The sequence below is a fragment of the Pongo pygmaeus genome, chromosome 10, assembly GCF_028885625.2.
Source record: "Pongo pygmaeus isolate AG05252 chromosome 10, NHGRI_mPonPyg2-v2.0_pri, whole genome shotgun sequence".
NCBI lineage: Eukaryota > Metazoa > Chordata > Mammalia > Primates > Hominidae > Pongo > Pongo pygmaeus.
The window spans coordinates 20,228,213-20,247,877 of record NC_072383.2 but is presented as its reverse complement, the minus strand read 5'-3'; the positions used below and the strand labels follow the sequence as shown (position 1 = coordinate 20,247,877).

The following is a 19,665-nucleotide window of genomic DNA, read 5'->3' as shown; positions in this document are numbered from 1 at the left end:
AATCCACTTTTTGCCCTCTAAGGAGGAGCACAGTTACATTCTAACACAGAGCCCATGAATAATGAGCAACCAATTGGAACAATTCATTTGAGAATTTGTGACTTCCTAGAGTGTTACAAGTGTGAACTGGAAAAAAGAATGAATACGTTCTTGAGACTCAATGAATTATTTTCATAAGAATGCAGTAAGGTAAAAAGTATGGGCTATGCAAAAACTTCTTAAGCAGATAACCAACTTCAGCACAGTCCCAGGACACAAAATCGAAGTACAAAAATTGCCAGCATTCCTATACACCTACAGGCAAGCCAAAGCCAAATCATGAATGAACTCCCATTCACAATGGCCACAAAAAAGAATAAAATACCTAGGAACATGGCTAAAAAGGAAAGTGAAGAACCTCTTCGGGGAGAACTACAAGCCACTGCTCAGAGAAATCAGAGATGACACAAACAAACGGAAAAACATTCCATGCTCATGGATAGGAAGAAACAATATTGTGAAAATGGCCATACTGCCCAAAGCAATTTATAGATTCAGTGCTCTTCCCATTAAATTACCATTGACATTCTTTTCAGAATTAGAAAAAGCTACTTTCAAATTCATATGGAACCAAATAAAAAAGTGCAAATAGCTAAGGCAATCCTAAGCAAAAAGAACAAAGCTGGAGGCATCACTCTACCTGACTTCAAATTATATTACAAGGCTACAGTAATCAAAACATCATGGTACTGGTACAAGAACAGACACATGGACCAATGGAACAGAACAGAGAATCCAGGAAAATAAGGCCACAAACCTATAATCATCAGATCTTTGACAAAGCTGACAAAAAAAAAAAAAAAAAACAAGCAATAGGGAAAGGATTCTCTATTTAATAAATGGTGCTGGGAGAACTGGCTAGCCATATGCAGAAAACAGAAACTGGACTCCTTCCTTACATCATATACAAAAATCAACTCAAGATGGATTAAAGACTTTATAAAACCAAAAACTGTAAAAACCCTAGAAGAAAATCTAGGCAATACCATTCAGGACATACGCACAGGCAAAGATTTCATGACGAAGATGCCAAAAGCAATTGCAACAAAAGCAAAAATTAACAAATGGGATCTAATTAAACTTAAAAGCTTCTATATAGCAAAGGAAACTATCAACAGAGTAAACAGACAACCTGTAGAATAGTAAGAAATTTTTGCAATCTATCTATCTGACAAAGGCTAACATCCAGCATCTATAAGTAACTTAAACAAATTTACAAGAAAAAAAAAAACCCACTAAGAAGTGGGCAAAGAACATGAACAGACACTTCTTGAAAGAAGACAAACATGCAGCCAACAGGCATATGAAAAAAAGCTCAACATCACTGATCATTAAAGAAATGCAAATCAAAACCACAATGAGATACCATCTCACACCAGTCATAATGACCATTATTAAAAAGTCAAAAAACAGCAGATACTGGTGAGGTTATGGAGAAAAAGGAATGCTTTATACACTGTTGGTGGGAGTGTAAATTAGTCCAACCATTGCGGAAGACAGTGTGCCAATTCCTCAAAGATGTAAAGGCAGAAACACCATTTGACCCAGCAATCCCATTACTCGGTATATACCCAAAGAAATATAAATTCTTCTTCCACAAAGACACATGCACGGGTATGTTCATTGTAGCACTATTCACAATAGCAAAGACATGGAATCAACTTAAATGTCTATCAGTGAGAGACTGGATAAAGAAAATGTGGTGTATATACACCATGGAATTTTATGCAGCCATAAAAAGGAATGAAATCATGTTCTTTGCAGGGACAAGGATGGCGCTGGGGGCCATTATCCTTAGCAAACTAACACAGGCACAGAAAACAAAATTCTGCATGTCCTCACTTATAAGTGGGAGCTAACTGATTAAAACACATGGACACATGGAGAGGAACAACACACACTGGGGGCATCTGGGGGAGGGAGAGGATCAGGAATAATAGCTAATGGAGGCTGGACTTAATATCTGGGTGATGGGATGATCTGTGCCTCAAACCACCATGGCACATGTTTACCTATGCACCAAATCTGCACATCCTGCACATGTACCCCTGAACTTAAAATAAAAGCTGGAAATATTTTTAAAGTATGGAATATGGAATTTTCATCAGATGATTCTATTTTTGAGCACATGCAAAGTGAAAGTGTCTCAACAATCAAGAAATGAAAGAAAAAAATAAAGTCAATTTTGTCCACATGTTTTAAATAGAGCTACAAAACTTATTTACCTTTCTCTAATTGTTTCCGGGAAATGATTTCTTCTGGTCTGCCTTTTGGTAATGAGGTAAGGAAAACTGTCATTGTCATTTGAAGGCTGGTTGACCAGTTAGTTGTTGACCAGTTCGTAGGTTGATAGGCTACTGGTTCCAAAAAAGAAGAGGTCACTTAAAGACCAATGAAACAGGTCACTTTCTTTTGAAGGATGGTAATACAGCATCAGGGTTAAAAGTATAGATCTGGAGTCACAATTCCTAGGTTTACATACTAGCTTGCTAGGTGACAACAAGCAGTTTACTCACCTCTCTATACCTTTTTCTCCTTATGCACAAAATGGGATGGTAACTATAAGCACACCATCAGGTCATTTTGAAGGCTAAATAGCGCAACTAATGTAAAGCACTTGGAACAGGCTCTGCTTCAAAGCAAGTGCTCATAAATGTTCACTGCAATGATTATATCTTCAGCAGAATGACTGGTGGTTACTAAGTTATACACTTACCCCAATAGGTCATCTCACTAGAAAACTGCTGAGAAAAACTGGAGGGGAAGCTTCAGTGCCAACACAGCCTAAGCTAGACTCAAAAATTCAATCATTTCTATCTTCAAAGAATATTGTTTATTCTAAATAAATTTTCTCCCCAAAATGGTTCCCCTCAAAAAATTCATTTCATTTCAAATGCAGCATAAATTTAACTAGCTAAAGAACACGCCATCTTACATAAACACATTTTTAAAAAAATAATTAAAAGAAACAATGAGATTCCATATGGAGAAAGAAGACAATGAAAATGTGTTCACGATCTGAACTTTATAAATTATAGTTGGAATGTTTGTCCAGCTGTGTTATTTAATTGGTTTACTATCTGCCCAGAATTATGAGCAACACAAGGGGAATATTGCTAGACTATTCTTTTTATCCTGTGGGAAGTTTGTGGAAAGCTTGTCACAGAAGTAGTTTAGCTTCTACATGGAGGTAGTTTGTTTGCCTTGAATTTAACGGACTGGAGGAAAGACTAGAAAGACTAGAAAGCTCCAGAACACAGAGAAACACTTCTGTACATTCAGTGTATATTAAGAATGTGGCTACTGTATCCAGAAAAGGATGCAACAAAATTTCATAAAATCAGACAAAAAAAAATATATAGGAATAAAATAGGAGTGTGCCTTCTGCTCCCACAATTGAACCCAATTCCCATTGATGGGTAAACTTAAGCCATATAACCCATATTAAATATTCCCAAGCAAGAATTGCTTGGGAAGCAATTAGACTCTAATATCCCAAGACAAAACCTGTCTCCCTTGAACTCAACAATTTCCACAAACTTCACCTACCTTCAAGATATAAGAACAGAAACCCACAACTCCCCATATAGGTTAGATTGGCATGTATACCAAGTCGCTGTTGCTCCTGGTGATAATATCACATTATCCTCTTCTCAATCCTGTGTCTCTGTAGCCAAGTAAGAAGTAAACAATGAAATTCCAAATCAGAAAGACCATTCACAAATAGAGGTATTTGAAAAAGGACACTGGATTCTGAGCCTGACTCACTGGGATCAACTCCTACCTCTGTTACCAATTGGATAATCCTGGGCAAATAGTAAATACTATCTAAACCTCAGTCTCCTCTATTGTAAAGCATGAATAATAATAACACCCTACCTCAGAGTTTTTTGAGAGGATAAAATATATAATAGATGTCAAAATTCTTTGTAAACTCTAACTTTCTATAAGAGTTCATTACAATGATTGTTTGACAAGGTTTCCAAAAACTGCCTAATCTCCCTCAAAGAAATTGTGACTTCCTTGGAAGCATGTATTGCTTTCCCATTTCTTTTTTGCTCACCAATTTCTATTTTTTATTTTTTATTTTTGGTTTCTATTTTTAATAAATTCTGTTGTGCATATTTGAGGTTAATAATGTTATATTATGGAAAACACATAAATAGTAAAATGGTGCATTCATATTGTGGCAAATAGCAGGATCTCATTTTTCAAGGTTGAATAATATTCAACTTTAAATCTCATTTTTAAGGTTGAATAATAACCTTAAATTCTCATTTTTAAAAATTGAATAATATTCTAAGGTTAAGGCTGTCATTCAGGAATCTGAACAGACAGGAAAGTCAATATCAGGACCTAGGAGACCATAAGGTATCTGAGGCAGAAGCTATTTCCATTAAGAAAGTAACCAATTCCAGAGAGTAGGCAGCTCACATCCCACAGAAGAGACCATTGTGGAAATGAAATTAGCTAGAATTGGTAAAAGAAAAAAAACCTCCACTGTGGATACCCAAGTCTAACTGGCTGTGTTTATTTCACAGAATAGAAGTACAGAGAAGAAAAGTGACTCTTCCCGACATAACACTGAGGGAGAGAGGTGAACTACATGAGACCTCTGGAGAGACAATACTTCTCTCATTATGGGGCCTTTAACAGAATTTTTCTTGTCAAGGTGCAATGCTCATGACCTGGCACACCAAACATTTGGGTTCTAGCCAAAAGGATTAAAAGTACAGAACACTAACAACTTGAAAAACACCGCATCAAACAAATATGTGGTAAATGAAGGATGTGGGGAAATGTAGAACAGACATTCCAATATGCGTCAAAAACAAGATATAAGAGAAGCAATGATGTAAACGTTTTATCAAAATGACATTAATGAGGTCACTAATGATGTCTGAATGTTGGCAACTCAATAAGTCTAGGGTGTGTAATCAGAATCACACAGAACACAATTCTGGCAAAGTTACAAATAGGAAGCACTTGTGTAAACATTGTGTGACAATGTCCCTTTGGGAAAGGCATGAATGGATTCCAGAAAGAAGTGTGTTTGTCCAGTCTAAAGAAGCAGTTGGCTGATTCCTGACCACTTACTTCTACAGACACTCCTTTTAATTTAAAATAAAATAAAAGGTGCCAGATTCTCTCTGGCAGCCATTGATATAACGACTATTCAATACACACCACTTAACACAAATATAAATCAGAAAGCCCTTCTGTCTAAACTGAACTCTTTATCTTTCAAGACGGTCCCATCTCCTGTCTTAGAATTGTATCCACTGCAAGTCTTGGAAGGAATAGTTGTTAATAATGCTTCCTACCAATCTCATTAAAAGCTCAATTTTATATATTTTTCGTGTTTGCAAGGGAAGGGATGCAGGGAGCTTGGAATGAGAAAGTTTGATTAATGAAAATGACGTGGCTGTGAAAACAAGACAATTGAAGACAAAAATGAAACAATCATTAGAATTTATTCAACCAATGTCTGTAAGAGTCTCTGACAAACCAGACATCATAAAGACTAAGATCATGAAGGTTTTCTGTTAGCAGACTGAAGAAGAGGCAACTTATATGGATTTGTAAACCAAAGCTTGGGAAAGTGATGATGGGAAGGTTTTTGAGTTGAAATGACAATTCATGAATATTTTCTCAGTGGTGTTTTGGTGGACTGGAGAGATGAAGGAATAGAAATTGGAGGTAAATTACTTGTGCTGTAAATTTAAGTCAGTACATGTGGCATCTATTCCTTCCAAAATTTTAACTGATTTTCAAATTTGTAAATCTATGTACTTTAAGTTGTTAATATAATCTATAGCATGGAGCCATAGGATCATACGTCAAAATTTGGCTCCAACTGTGCCTTTCAAGAAGTCTTTTCTCCTCAGATCATTCTGCAGCTGTTCCATCGGTGCCCATTTACACTATATTTTGTATAGTGTGACAGTTGTATTGTGGGGGTTAAACCCTTAGACTCAGTCCAGTTGTTCTAATAGGCTGACTCTAAAATTTATAAGATGTGTGATCCTAGGTTTTCTTAATGAAAAATCCCGTAAATGCCCTTATCACAGTTCCTGGCACAGGAAAAGTAGACAATAAATGTGAGGCACTATTATTTCTAGCTTAATTGTTTTAAATTTTTTTGTTTCATATACATATATTTGGCCCCAAGAAATGTCTATTGAATAACTCTCCTCATAAATAAACTTCAATGCATGGACATATCATAATCAAACTTGAATATCTTCACTTACAAATTATCAAATGTTTAAAATTCAGAGCATTATTTTTATAGTGTTTCAGAAGTCTGCAGCATTTTTTAAATATTGTGTAGGTTTAGTAAGATCAGATTTGAGGGTTACACTGACTATAGCAATGTGTGCCTAATTCCATGAACTGTAATATCTGACATGCAGAGATTCAAATCCAGTCACTCATGTGCCTCTTACCCTCAAACATCCAAAATTTCCCTCCAAATAAGACACAAGAAATTGAGGGATAACTTCTGTATATATCATGGTTACATTTTAAGGCTAGAAGGCACGAGAATAGAAGACAATGAAGTATAAACATTATGATAAATTTTCAGTACTCTAGCCAGACTCCGTATCAGGCCATCTCTTCCCTAGAGGGACGGAAGAGGGGATTCAGCCACGTCTGTAGAGGGGTGTGTTTGAGAACCAAATGCAGGGAAACATCTCCCTCTCTGATGTTGAAGCTCGGGGCCCTAGTTCATCTGTGGTTCGTGATGGATCATGAGATATTTGACAAAGTCAACATGAGATGCTCCTAAAGTTAGAAAGCTGTATGGCTGACTCCTGGAGGGATTTGGAGGCATTGTTTGGTGATTCTATAGCTGTGTAGCTGACAATCCTTGAAGCGTGAACATTAGCAACTGCAGAGACAACAGAATCAGCAATGATTCAGGGCTCCTTATCTTAAAGAAAGCCTCCTACCATTTGTACCTTTTTTTATTTTTTGCTTTTCAAACTACTACTTGATACCTAAGCTTCCTGAAGGCTTAACAGAATCCTTGACTTATATATAAATATATGTTGTTTTACAATCCTGCTTTGCAGTATGTATATGACAGCACTATACAAAAAATAATTTATTTGCCAATTGCCAAGGTTCTAATAAAAATAAAGTCAAACTTGATATTGATATAACACTCAGGGTGTTCTTGTTTATGGACATGGTGATTTTGGGGGAAGAAAGGGGCTTTTTCTTCAACAACACATTTTGTAGTCACTAATATATTATTTCATTTAATCTAGTTGCTTCCCTAAGGCTTACCACAACATTCCTTAAAATCTGTAAAAATTGTCAAAGTAATTTAGGTTTAACAGGAGTTATCGCTGGCAAAGCTTAGAGGGAAGCAATGAGCATTAAGGTACAAATAACTTCCTTAAAATATCACCTGCAATAGCATTCAAATGGTATTCTTTATTATCTCTCCACCTACTTCTTAAATCATTAACTCAAAAGACTTTCTTGCTCATTTCCTTATATTTTTCTTTTAAGGGAGCAAAGTTGTGGCATGCTCTAAAGATATGTTATCATTGGCACACAGGCAATTAATTTTTATGAAACAAAAGCGGTGCTGGAATTTTAAAATTATAATTAATATACGCTGAAACAGGGGGAATGAATAGCCTTCCCATTATGAATCACCCAAACTCTCTCTCTAGGTATTCTTTTCACATAAAGTTGAAATGAAAAGCCTTTAGGTCCTTACAGTTGTTGTTGTTTTTTTAATAAATTATTCAAAAAGCTGGTTCAAATGTGATTTTTTAGTAGTAGTGTGCTGGTTTATCAACCAGCTATTATTTGTAGTCTTTGACCCATAATTCCACCATGGCAGATTTCAAGCCACACCATGATCCTGCCAACATGCTGTTGGGGAGAGATTCACCCAATCAGTTGTCACAAGCGGGTATGAACCCATCAGGGCTGAGCTAGAAGAGGAAGAACAACTCCAAGTTTCGCTGTTATACCACCATGTGGAGAAATGGGCAGGCATGTCAGAAATAATCTTTTTCTTCTGCCTTACAGACCTGACAAGCTTTGCTCACTGGGATATTTTCTAGGAGTTTACATTTATCTCAGGTCCTAGTCTAGGAGATACATCAAAAACAAATAAAAAAAGATGGTTGGGCAGGGGGAGGGGCATTCATTTGTCTAGATGATGCCTTAATAGCCCTAATTAGTATTATTGTTGACTAGAACAAAGCACTTAGCATAAATTAACCTAGGGAATTCTCAAGGATCTCTAAGGAGTAAAGTAGGCAGTTAAGTGTGGATTCTATTTGATAGGAAGTTAAAGGTTTCTGAGAAGAAAAGAAATCAAGTTTGGCAATAGAACATTAAACAGCAATAAACATTTTTGGCTGCTTAGTAGAAGAGGCCCGCTCCTCTGGGAAAAAAACACTGCTCTTTATTCCCCCCACGTACTCCAGTCTTTGTACTTTGAACAGTTGTTCCACTTAAAAGTAACCTACTTTTTACCCAGCAAGAGCTCAGGGACCTGGTTAGTATCAACACTTAGAAGCAGCAGCTTCTGTGAATTTGGATCCTCCTTTCACCTCCTCCTGTATTGTCACTCATCATAAAAACATATGACTAGAATAAAGTGTAGCCTTATGAAATAGGCCACATTATTGAGAAATTAAAATTTGTTCTATCCTTCTTGCTGAAAACTCACTGTCCAAAAAAAAAAAAAAAAAAGAGAGAGATTATTTTTTTTTCTTCTGTCAGACTTCCTTTTGTGTTCTGAATTCCCCAGGAGAAGAGGAACCATTTTTGGCTTCAGACCCATTGGAGCAAATTAAGCAATAGAGTCCCAAAGGGCCTGGAGCGTTTTGCCCCACTAGACCCTGAAGTGAGCTAGATATCCAGAGACTGGAAACGGGATGATGGACTCTGGAGCAGTGGTGGTAGGTTGGGAGTAGAGGACACGCTGATCCTTCACAGCACCTAAGAAGTAGCAGAGCTTCTGTGTGAATGTCTAGAACTCTGCACAGCGTGAAGGTCCTGTGTCAATGCCCCATGGAGGCGGTGAATGGTAAAGGGGAAACGCCTCCAAAAGGACCACACAAGCTTAAACAACAAACATCTCAGCAACTATCAACAAAGGCAGAGAATGGAGGCCCTGGTCCAATTTTTCTGGTTCATTTAAGCCCCTTGGGTCTTTTCCCATTCTGAGTGGAGTAGTGAAGTTCTCCTTAAAAAAAAAAAAAAAAAAAGAAAAAGAAAAAAAAACTTGAGTTTGGATGTCCTGCTAGCCTGCTAGCCAGGCAAATGGAATAACCCATATTTAATTTGATTTATAACAATAAAGAAATGAGATGCTTTTTGTATACTGATATTCTTGAACGCCAACTGGATACCCTATCCTACGAATCCCACACTGCTTATGAATATTCCCTGGTTCCACAAATATCTCCACTGCAAATGAACTAACTACTCAGTTAACTAGTTCAGAGTTCGGACATTTTATACCTGCAACATGTAGATTACCCTAGTCTTGGTATGCCCCTTTTTTATTAAATTAAACTTTATTAAAAATGTGTGTATCCCTCTTTAAATTTGTAATTACCATGAAAAAAGATTCCTACCATATGTTTTTTGCCTGATTTTGATATTTAGATATATCTGAGGGGCATTTCTGAATTCTTAGCTGCTGTGTGCAGTTTTATGAAAAAAAGCAAAAGCAGAAGAAACATGACAAATTTATTGATCTCCACCAATAAGTCAAGTGGCCAAAGCTCCCTTGCCTTGCATTCCGTCAGAGAATAACAGAGCAAAATGCAATTATAAAGCATAAGGTTCTTGTGCAGCTTTGCTCTGAAGACAGTGAGTCCCATTTTCTGCTTTTAACTAAAAGCAGTATTTCTACCTTCAAATTGGACAAGTCATTTCACTTCTGTGGGCCTTGGTTTCCTCACCTAAAAGTTTGCATGTTCAACTAAATGATCTCCAAGGCTCTTTATAGCACTAAAATCCTATGATTTCAAGCTATTATATGAAATCCCAGAAACAAAGGACAAGAGGAGCATTGTTCTCATTCTATTGTTCATCCAGCTGGATTTATCAGATTAAGATTCTGAGTTTATAAATAAGAAAGAAAAGACACTTATACAATGTAGAACGCATTTGTAGGAAGAGCATTTTTCATCCATATGGATCTTAACTATTTCACGTGCTAACAAATAATTGAACAGACTATCTATAGAAATGGTTTTGTCCATTCATCCACTTTTCTCTATAAACGTAAAAATAACTTTATTGCTTTTTTACAAAACTGTGTTTGAATAAAAATAGGAAAATGCAATTCTCAACAGTTTCTGAGATCTAGTTATGAGAGAAGTTGCCACAACCTCAAACATCTCTTCAAATGAGGACAAAGGTAAGAGTGCCATCTGCTGGCCTAAATTGTCTAATTGTGTCTTTACAACTTTTACAGTAAAATACTTGTAAAACTTACCTACATTCTGCTTTGATGAAAACCCTGAGCTTTTCAATAACTTGATGTGTGGAGCTTAAATACAATAATCATTTTTCCAAGTGTCCAAAATACACAAAGCATATGAGTATAGCAAAATATTACTCCACAAACTAAACAAGTACTTAATTTAAATATACCCTACAATATTTACCATATCGAAAAGCTACAAATCTATGGGGTCCAAAGGTAAGTAGACAGTGTCTTTCTTTAAAAGCTTCTGAGAAAACTAGAATATTTGGAGTGTTTGTACAGCAGGAAATGGTGTCAATCATCAAAAGATCCCTCAGTTTAATAGCAGCAACCTGAATGGTAACTCTATAGACGGGGTTTAATTAAGGAAGAAAGAACACACAGTGAACTAGGAAAATAATATATCAGATTTAAGCATAACTTCATGCCTCCACACTGGCATCAATAGGCAGATGAAGGCCACAATGAAACACTAACTGACTCTCCTCTGTGGGATGTTGTGGTATTAACTTCTGGGCTACCAGGAGCACTATTATTGTTTTTATTTTATTTTATTTTTTTTAGACGCAGTCTCGCCCTGTCGCCCAGGCTGGAGTGCAGTGGCGGGATCTCCGCTCACTGCAAGCTCTGCCTCCCAGGTTGACGCCATTCTCCTGCCTCAGCCTCCCCAGTAGCTGGGACTACAGGCGCCTGCCACCACACCCGGCTAATTTTTTGTATTTTTAGTACAGACGGGGTTTCACCGTGTTAGCCAGGATGGTCTCAATCTCCTGACCTCGTGATCCACCCGCCTCAGCCTCCCAAAGTGCTGAGATTACAGGCGTAAGCCACCGCGCCGGTCTTTTTAACCCTTTCTTACCCCCAAAATCCCCTTCAGAGAAGATTCTCTTCCAACAGGATCCCCTATAGCAATGGAAATGCTCAGGGAATGTTTCACATAAAACAAATAAAATGCAATCGGATTACTTATTCAAGTAAGTCTGAGGTAATCTCAGGAAAATTTACTCCATTGCCTGAAATGTTGGATAACCATATAGGGCAATGCCGAAAAGACACCTAAGGAGGAGTGTGAAACAACTGGAATATTTTTCATTCAAAAAAAGTACTTGAAACTTTCTATGTATAAAGCATTTAACTAGAAAAAAAAATTACTCTAAACAGATGAAGTTCAATATTACCAAGAACCCAAGAGACAGACAAGCATAGCTCTTAAGGATCCTTGGCATTCCTATTAATTTTCTGTCTTATTTATAAAAATAGTCTCCTAACAATTCATTTATTCTTGGTTTTAAAGGTGTTTTATTTTCTCACAATGATATGCTGTAAAGTGTATGGAAAAGACAATTATTAAAATATTAAAGTGTGGTGGCTCACGCCTGTAATCTCAGCACTTTGGGAGGCCGAGGTGGGTGGATCATGAGGTCGGGAGTTCAAGATCAGCCTGGCCAAGACGGTGAAACCTGTCTCTACTAAAAATACAAAAAAAAATTAGCCAGGTGTGGTGGTGGGCACCTATAATCCCAGCTACTTGGGAGGCTGAGGCAGAGAATTGCTTAAACCCGGGAGGCAGAGGATACAGTGAGCCGAGATCGCACCACTGCACTCCAGCCTGGGCAAAAGAGCGAAACTCTGTCTCAAAAAATAATAATAATAATAATATTGAAGCAAGTAACTAGTATACTGTGAACTTAGGCATAGGCGAAGACAAGATCTATATGGAAAATAACATATGCTTTACTATTCTTTTGTTCAAAGTTGGTATCAATTCTGTTATTTCCTCTATGTATGAATGTGAATGACTAATGAGTAAGCCACCCTATACATCACTCATGGTCTATATATTGAATTAAAGCTGTTTCATGATAAAAGGGCCGTTTCAGTTAGTATTGGTGCTGTATCTTTGTACCTTTTCCATTTATGTGTCCCAGGATGTGTGAATGCAGTTGCCTGAAACTCACATGCTGCTTCTGATCTCTGAGAGTATCTTTAGGTCATTTTGTGTGACTCCACCAATATTGCAAAAGTCCTAATAATAGGGCTCCAAAATCACATCCACAAGAATGCAGGAAACCAGTGAGTTTACAAGTCAATGACAATAGACAACTTGGAGGAAATTAGTTCATATAAAACATGTCACTGTTCATATTGTTCCAGATTGAAACAATGTGAAAGAGAACAGGATGACTCACCTGTAAATGGTAAAAATAAAAATATATATGGCCAATAAATTACTAGTCAAAAAAAATTTAAACAATGAAGTACTATATATAATTCACAAGTCTAGCATTGTTGATAATTTAATTATTGAGAGCATGAGGGAACAGACTACTCACATAAGCAGCTGGTAGGAAAATAGAGTGATCCAACATTTAGATAGAGATGTAGAAATAGAACTAGACATAGACACAGATATATATTCTTAAAGATATACAAATATACCATTTCACTCAGCAATCACATTTCTAGGATGAACACAGAATTATTCATAAGGTTGTTTATCTTAGTTACAGACAAAAAACATAAACATCTACTTACACTGAATTGATAAAATGAAAATAAATTTTTGTCTCTCAATATAATGGAATTTCATGAAGCGAAGCAAAATTATGTTTTATTAACAGAAGAATAGTTTATGGGTTGAGAAAATGCCTTTGATATACTGTTCAGTGAAAAGAAAAGGTAGGTGACAAGTTCAATCAAGTCAATATTTGTGAATACGCATATTTAGCAAGTATACGGTAACTAACATAGAAAAAGACACTGAAGAAAATATAATAATAATAGTTTTCTTTGGAATAGAAATTACTGATTTTTTCATCATATGCTTTTCTATATTTTCTAAATTTTCTGTTGTGAATACACATTCTTTTTACCAGAAAAATAGTTTTACTTAAAATAAACACAATGCAAGATGAGACATTTGAGAATAAAGTAGAACTTATGTTTTGAGAAGATCAAAGGCTACAGTACTTTCAGGCACCTCAGTTAAACAGGTATTAGTACTTGGGCAATTCATCTGGCTCTTAATTTCTTGGACATTGAGCCAAAAATGGAGTAACAATTTCCATTTTCTATCTACAGAAAAGATATTGAGTTACATACATATTTTTTTCCAAGAACTGTAGTCAAACAAGAATTTATTATTTGCATCCTTATATAAATAAGACTTCATGAAATATATTGAGCTATCACTTCAACAGTGGTCTTAAAAATTGGTCAGTTTCAGCTGGGCATGGGGGCTCACACCTGTAATCCTAGCATTGTGGGAGGCCGAGGTGGGAGGATTTCTTGGCCCCAAGGAGTTGGAGACCAGCCTAGGTAACATGGCAAAATCCCGTTTTTACAGAAACATACAAAATTAGCTGGGTGGCATGCACCTGTGGTCCCAGCTATTTGGTGGGAGAATGGGTTGAGCCCAGGAGGTTGAGATTGATCACACCACTGCACTCCAGCCTGGGCAACAGAGCAAGACACTGTCTTAAAAAAAAAAAAAAAGTCAATTTCTTTTGGCACCTTTTAGGCATCGACCCTGTAATAAATCATATTCCACTACATGAAATTAAGTATAAATACAATTTTGTGTGAGATCACTGTAATATATGGCAATAGATGGGTCCTTGTAACATGTATTGGGGTAACAAGTATTTTTAATAAAATCATAATTATCTAATATTGCTCTATTCTGAAAGAATCATTTTGGTTGTAACAAAGGCTTAGTTAGAAGCAGAATGTTCCCTTTTACTCAGAGGGAATGTTTTAATATCTGAATATCTTAGATTAAAAAAAGCACTTCCATTATTTCCCAAAGGAATTACAATGGGTTGTCTACGTGTATTTTTGTGTGCTACACACTGGCATTTATAACACGCTTTGATTCACATCAAAACCCATTTGCTTTAAATTTGAAAAAGACCTTATAGAAAGCGTCCAGCTGCATTCTTATAAATAGCATAAAAATTCCCTAGAAGGATTAAGTTGATCATGTCAACTTTTCCTACCCATACATACAACAACCATTTCATCAATCACACAAAGTCAAAACAAAACCAGGGAATGGGTCTTTCTCTTAACCAGTCTAGATATGCCAACCTCTCCTTTGCCTAAATGCTAGTATACAATGTAGTGAACACTCACTTGGCCTTGCTTCCGATCCATGGACAATTCACTCTCTCATCTATGTTCTCTCACTATGATACCCTTTTAGTATGTTTAGGAAGAACCTTGCTGATACCTATGATACCTGTCTCAGAAAAGTTATGAGCATACCCCAGACATCCCTGTTCACACTGAGGTTAATTTTTTTCAGATAAGGTCTCACTCTGTTGCCCAGGCTGGAGTGTAGTAGCATGATCACCCCTCAGGCTGAGAAAATCCTCCCACCTCAGCCTCCCAAGTAGCTGAGACCACAGTCACGTGCTACCATGCCCAACTAACTTTTGAAATTTATTTTTTGTAGAAACGAGGTCTCACTATGTTGCCCAGGCTGGTCTTGAACTCCTGGGCTCAAGCAATCTGCCCACCCAGGCCTCCCAAAGTGCTGGGATTACAGGCATGAGCCACCACACCTGGCAGATACTCCTATTTTATTCAGCAAATGTTTCAATCTCTTGCCATGTACCAGCACTAAACCCTATATAAAACAGACTAGAAATATGAGGCAATATGCAGAATAAATTGTTATAATTTCTACACTAGCATTAAGTACAAGGTTCAACTAAGAGCAAAGGAGAAAACTGTCAAATTTATGAAATACAGGTAGCAAGTTTACTATTGTAAAATATGTATTCATATTTATCCTTCAATGACTTTTAAAGTGTTTTTCATTTTAATATATTATGATTGAAGGATCAAGTGTATAGTCCAACCATTTTTCCAGCCTTGATTCTCCTTTTACTCTCAGTATGTCCTGATATAATGTAAAATACAGAACAGACATTCTTATTATGGTGTTTTATTATGTTTAACTAACATGAAATAGCATTAATTAAATTACTGGCATACAAAGCTACCGTACCCTCCCTTTATGCCACATAACCATCACTTTGGGGGGTCTTGTGAATATTTGTCATGTTTGTGCAATCCAGCATCTTTTAAACACTCTTCTTAAGTTGCAACATTTTTGCACATTCTCATTCCGGTCCCTTCAATGAAGAAACCAGAACCCCAGTCTTATTTGCAGCTGTATGAAAGTATGTAATGCACCCACACCCAGGACTTCAGTCTGGAAGTTAGTGACGTTACAAAGCACATGTATTCTCTTTCACAGCAACAGAAGTATCTGGGTTTTCAAGATCAGCAGCCCCAGAATTTTGCACTCCGGGCCTCAGTACTATCAGTGGAATTTGCAGTGTCTAGGACAAAATGCAATGTCTGTGTGCTAAGTGGCAGCAGCATTGGTGTCTTTGCTGGAGTGGCCACCAAGATCTGGTTTGGGCACCATTTTTGGCTTTGTAGTGGCTGAGCCAGATACCCTAAATCTACTGGCAATTCTTTAATGCCAAAGATGTGTATATTTTTAAATTTGATTTTTTTTAAATAATTTTTTTAAACTTTCATTTTAGGTTCAGGGGTGCATGTTCAGGTTTGTTGTATAAGTAAATTCATGTTACAAGGGTTTTGTTGTACAGATTATTTCATCACCCAGGTAATAAGCCTAGTACCCAAGAGTTATTTTTTCTGCTCCTCTCCCTCCTCTCACCCTCCCCAGTCAAGTAGGCCCCAGTGTCTGCTGTTCTTTTCTTTGTGTTCATGTGTTCTCATCATTTAGCTCCCACTTATAAGTGAGAACATATGATATTTGGTTTTCTGTTCCTGCATTAGTTTGCTAAGGATAATAGCCTCCAGCTCCAACCAGCTTCCCACAAAAGACATGAATTTGTTCTGTTTTATGGCTGCATAGTATTTCATGGTGTATATGTACCACATTTTCTGTATCCAATCTGTCACCAATGGGCATTTAAGTTGATTCCATGTCTTTGCTATTGTGAACAGTGCTGAAATGAACATTCACATGCATGTATCTTTGTGAAAGAAGAATTTATATTCCTTTGAGTATATACCCAGTAATGGTGATGGCAGCGGTGGGCTGTCTGGAGTGGCAGCTGCCATCACAACAGCTGCAGCAGGGAAGCATGGTCAGGGCTGCGTGCTCCACGTAGCCATTGGGAGCCAGAGAAAAGAGGGAGCCTGGCCCCTTCTGTGTTGGGGCGGGTGCTCTCCAGGTACACTGCAGCCACCCAAGCCACGGCTGTGGACCCTGACATCCCTGTGCTCTCAGGGCCCAGGAGTAGGCGGGAGGCCTACCCTTCTGGGCTCAGCTGCAGTCACCCAAGTCGTGGCTGCAGATCCAGGCCTCCCACTCCATGGAGCAGGCAGAAGCCCTGCCCTCCCAGGTGCAGCTGCAGCTGCCTAAGTTGTGGCTGTGGACCTGGGCCTCCCTGTGCTCTTGGCGGGGACAGAAGCAGGCAGGAGCCTCGCACTTCCACGTGCAGCTGCAGCTACCCAAGTTGTGGCTGCAGACCCAGGCCTCCCACACCATGAGGCAGACAGGAGCCCTGCACCCCCAGCCCAGGCATGGCTGCAGCCACCCAAACAGCAGCTGTGAACCCAGGCCTCCCTGTGCTTTTGGGGCCCAGGAAGACCCACCCTGCCCTCGCAGGCTCAGAAGTGCCTTCTCCCACTGCCTGGCTTCTCCCTGCTGTTGGCACCCACTCTGATGTTGGAGCGAAGTCAGGGCTGAGCCCAGGCACTGTCACAGCCCAGCAAGATGTGCGCATGCTCAGGGCAGTTCTGACTCACCAGCTCCCTGCTGTCTTGTCCCTCTCCAGACTTTGGGCACTGACAAGCATAGGAGGGAAGCCAAGGTGGGGGCTGAGGGCAGCTCAGCACTGGCCTGTAGGCATCCCTTGGCTCGAAGACCCTGAAAAGCAGTGGGAGGCAGACAGGCTCCTGGGCAGAAGGAGGTGGGTTCCCAGTGAGGCTCCACCTTCAGGCCACGGGTAGACCTGAAGACTGGGGGCTGGGCTGCCAGTCTTGCAGACCAGAGTAGAAACTTGGGGTGCCTTTTCCAGGTCTGCCCATGCCCACCCATGGACCAATCAGTACTCACTTATTCCCCTTTGAGGCCCATAAAAGCCATGGGCTCAGCCAGAGGTAAGCAGATGTTGGGACAACCAGCTGCAGAGAGGAGCTACCCACTCCAGGGCCTCCTCTCTGCTGAGAGCTGCAGATGTCAGGACAACCTGCCCGCAGAAAGGGGCAACCCACTCCAGGGCCTCCTCTCTGTTGAGAGCTTCAGAGACGATGGGACAACCTGCCTGCTGAGATGAGCTTCCCACTACAAGGTCTACCCTCTGCTAGGAGCTAAACACTCACTGGGCCACCCTGGCTGTGGAAAGGAGCTACTCACTGCTGCTCTCCTCTGAGCTGTTCTGTTGCTCAACAAAACTCCTCTTCATCTTGTTCACCCTCCACTTATCTGTGTACCTCATTCTTCCTGGTCACAGGACAAGAACTCAGGACCTCTCAAATAGCGGGAATAAAAGAGCTGTAACACAAACAAAGCTGAAACATGCCGCTTGCTTACCATGTCATGGATGAAGAGAAGGACAGAAGAGCTGCGGCCCTTCAGGGAGCCCAGACCTGGGAGCTCCCTGAGCCAGGGCTGTGACTCCCTTTTTGGGGATCTGTAGTTCCTGGCATCTCCAAGCTTCTGGGTGCCATCATGTTTCCAGTGCCAGCTGTGGAAGTTGCTTGCAGTGCACCTAGTCCAGTCACAGCCTCGCAGAGAGCTGGAGCTGCCCATGCCAGCACCTGGAGTTGCCCACCCCACTGCAGTAGCTGCTGTCTGACTGCACAGTGGCCAAAACCCATGCTCACTCACAAACCCCTCACTGCTCCATGCCTGGCTTGCCCTTGGCAGGGATGGGATCCAGGCCAGCAGCATGAGCCAAGCGCAGCTTGCCAGGCTGAGTGGGCAAAACAAGCCCAGGGGGCTCAAGCAAAACTCAGGCAAAGGCACCACCAGCCACAGAGGTTTCTGGCCAGAAAAGCAGCACCCTAAATATCCCATGACAATGGGGTTGCTGGGTCAAATGGTAGTTCCATTTTTAGCCCTTTGAGGAATCACCATACTGCTTTCCACAATGGCTGAACTAATTTACACTCCCACCAACAGTGTATAAGTGTTCCTTTTTCTCCACATCCATATTTTTTTATTTTTTATTAATGGCCATTCTGACTGGCATGAGATGGTATCTCATGGTGGTTTTGATTTGCATTTTTCTAATGATCAGTGATGTGGAGCTTTTTCTCATATGGTCGTTGGCCACATGTATGTCTTCTTTTGAAAAGTGTCTGTTCATGTCCTTTGCCCACTTTTTAATGGAGTTGTTTTTCTCTTTACATTTAAGTTTCTTACAGATGCTGGATATTAGACCTTTGTTCAAAGCGTAGTTTGCAAATATTTTCTCCCATTCTGTAGGTTGTCTGTTCACTCTGTTGATAGTTTCTTTCATTTTAATTTAATTATTAAAAATTATTTAACAATATACACAGGGAAAGTGCAAACACAGTCCCCCCACTACCACAAATTATGCAGTCAAGTTTCTTGCATTTGGGAAAATCACAGGGACCAGTACACCCAGAGCGCAATAGGTGAGCCTTACTCTGGGAAAACCACCTTTGTGATCACAGTATCTCCCGTGCTAGGTAAGTAAGGTAGTTTCCTTTGCTGTAACAGAAGCTCTTAAGTTTGATTAGATCCCATTTTTCAATTTTCACTTTTCTTACAATTGCTTTTGGCATTTTTGTTATGAAATCTTTGCCCGCTCTTATGTCCAGGATGGTATTGCCTAGGTTGTCTCCCAGGGTTTTTATAGTTTTAGGTTTTACATTTAAGTCTTTAACCCTCTTGAGTTGATTTTGCATATGGTGTAAGGAAGGGGTCCAGCTTCAATCTTCTGCATATGGCTAGCCAATTATCCCAGCACCATTTATTGACTAGGGAGTCTTTTCCCCATTGCTTGTTTTTGTCAGCTTTGTTGAAAATCAAATGGTCGTAGGTGTGCGGCCTTATTTCTGGCCTCTCTATTCTGTTCCACTGGTCTATGTGCCTGTTTTTGTACCAGTAGCATGCTATTTTGGTTGCT

At 39.2% G+C, this 19,665-nt stretch overlaps 1 non-coding gene across 1 annotated transcript; it reads right to left on the bottom strand.

Annotated features, from left to right (window-relative positions):
- Positions 1-19,068: 19,068 nt before the first annotated feature.
- LOC129011113 (U1 spliceosomal RNA) lies at positions 19,069-19,233 on the bottom strand. Its single transcript, XR_008493233.1, has one exon. It is a non-coding gene; the product is annotated as a U1 spliceosomal RNA (small nuclear RNA).
- Between the last annotated feature and the right edge of the window lie 432 nt (positions 19,234-19,665).